The following is a 3,060-nucleotide window of genomic DNA, read 5'->3' as shown; positions in this document are numbered from 1 at the left end:
AAAACAAATACCTTGTAACCCCTCTTATCAAGCCTTCAAACCATACTTAACTAGGAGTTTCGAACACATTAAATTTCTTTCTCTTTCCAAAAGAGTAAACTTTCTTGGATACTTTTCTCTCATTCACACTTATCTCTGATAAAACCACTAAATTCAAGACACCCCCCTTTTTTTTCCACTTTCCATGTGGAACATAATCTCTTTACCAAATTATATTTTACTTAACTCCTCCATAAATCTTATCTCTCTCACTAAGAATTTCTATCTTGTAGAATTCCTTTTTGCCAATTTGCATACGTTTAAACTCCAAAAGACTTTTGTTTCTTCAAATCTGTCTAACTTGGATCTCCTTAACACAAGAAGGCTCTGGGTTTAGTCTAGGTATAGTAAAATAATCCTTCAACCTAAACAAATAACACCTTGCTTTAACCCCTTTAAGTCCAAGGTCATGTCCAACTATTTTAGCTTCCTTTAATGACATCTACCTAGCTAGATATTCCAAAAGAATTCTTTATATCATTACACATACTTTACCTAGTTCATCAAGTCGTAGTATTACCCAAATGATTATGACTTATGAATCCTTTCTAAAATTCTTCTTGAAATGTTGGGTTTTTAATACCTTAAAACCTTCAATAAATTTATAGACTCCTTTTCTTTTCCTCCTTATTCATAAAAGAACTTTTAACCTTATACTTGAGTACTGGCCTGTGTATTTATACTACCACCGATTGCACTATCCAACACTAAAACATAACACTAGTCCTTGATCAATTCTTGTCTCGACGATTTTATTCATTGGCTTAAACATTTAAATACCTTCATTCCTAAATTGTCATAACTCTACATAGTTTCATCAGCCTTTAACATTGCTGAATTGATGTATATATTTGTTCGTTTCTAACATAATTTTCATGAGATTAACTAGTGCCAAGTGACCTCATGATTTACTCTATTTTATTTTTCTCCTATTGTAGTGTCGTACCTGATAATCCTCTTATAATAACTTCTAACGAGTCACTGACCTAGCATTAGAACATACCTGGTGCATTTAAGCTAAACAAATATTTTGATGCACAACTATCATAAAACTTGTAATTGATAAGACGTACCTGGCGATGACGAGAACTCCGTTCATGGGCCACAGGGACAATCTAGACTTACATAGCAAGTCAGTCTACAGAACTCAAAACGTGGGCTTTGATATCAACTGTAACGACCCGACCCCTTAGGACTTAAGTTAGGCCGTTACTAAATACATACATGCATGGAACTCAAAACAACACTCGGTTATGGCGAAATAAATGCTAATTAAATAAGGTAAGTTCAAAATACTTTCATTAAATTCAAATACTAAAACAATAGTAGGGTACCCATAAATCATAAAGGATAGTAAATGAGTCTGAAAAATGATTCTTAAAGTAAGTTTTAAACATTAAAATTAAAAGTTAAGAGAAACATGAAAAGAACTCTAAATTTCATGATACAGAAGCATAAAAACTAGTCCCAGTGGCTCGATCAAGAATTCTACTTGTCCATCGTCAATGCATCTTTACCCTTACCTGAAACAACAACATGAGAAAGAATGAGATAAAATACTGAGTAAGTAACCCCACTACTGGGGTCAGGCTAGACATCTATGTCTTCTAGATATCCACATCTAGTGAAACATATACACTGCTCTAGTCCTCATGGGACACATATACACATGAAATAAGAAGGAGATTGAGTCCTATCCTACTGTAGTTAAGTATGCCCACTACCTCTGGTGAATCCCGAAGGAGACACAAACTGGTGAATCTTGAAGGAAACACAAACTGGTCAATCCCGAAGGAAACACAAACTGATGAATCCCGAAGAAACACAAAATCTAATGGGCATCTAACTAATCAGTAAAGACATTTGCACAATCTCAACATCACAATCATCACTGTACGAATCTATGACATACATATAAACCTCAACATCATGGCTCTACAACATACACATATACCTCAACATCATGGTTCTACAACATACATGTATACCTCAACATCATGATTCTACAACATACATGTATACCTCAACATCATCAGATCAAATACAACCATATGGAAGCACATACCATCTCATACTAGCATTCAAGTGTCAATGTGCATAAACAAATAATTCAGATCTCGTACCAGAACATACTTTGATCATATTATACTATTAGTCTATCATGCTAACATTCTGCCATAACATACATTTATCATGCTAGCATACATCTAATGTCTGGCCCGTTGGCAATTCCAGTAGTAAGATTACTTACCTTGATATTAGGTCGAACAAAAAAGCAATTGAATCTTTGTGAAATTTTTAAATGCTTAATCAAGCCTAAACATAAACCAAGTTTTAAAATTAATAGTTAAGACCAAATTCCAAACACCCAAATATTACAAAATATTTCCAGATAACCTTACTTAAGGCGTGGTTCAATTCAAATTCACCTTCCAGACCTCCAATTTTAATCCCAAATAATTAGCAAACAAAACTCTTCTTCATCTTGAATGAAATTCTTGAATCAACCCCCTAATCATAATTTGAAATTAGGCTTACATGATTAAAACTTGAATCAAATACATACTTCACTACTAATGTCTCAAATAAATTATCCATATGTAGCTTCGTAAAAAAAAATCACTTTCAAATGACTTTACCAAAATTTCTCACCAACTAAAATTAATCTACAAGAGGGTAATCAAAGCATAAAATTTACCAAAACTCACTAAAACAAACTCCAACTTCACTGAAAAACACCAATACCTTAAAAAACTTGAATCCAAAGTTGAAACACAATGGGTATCAACCAATTGATGCCAAAAGTAAATGAGTATTCAAAAATCAACCGAAACAAACCCAAACAACAGAAATCTTACCCAAATCGATAGATCCAGTGACGGCAAAAGCGAATGACACTTGAGCAGTGGTGGACGGAGGTCATGAAGAAGAAACTGACGCGGCGGCTTTGGGCGGCGTCGGATGGGCTCATGAACGTGAGGAAGAAAAGGGAGGTGGGGTTTGACTTTTTATACAAAAAAA

The sequence above is a fragment of the Benincasa hispida genome, chromosome 9, assembly GCF_009727055.1.
Source record: "Benincasa hispida cultivar B227 chromosome 9, ASM972705v1, whole genome shotgun sequence".
NCBI classification, from domain to species: Eukaryota; Viridiplantae; Streptophyta; class Magnoliopsida; order Cucurbitales; family Cucurbitaceae; genus Benincasa; species Benincasa hispida.
Note: the sequence above shows the minus strand (reverse complement) of the source record.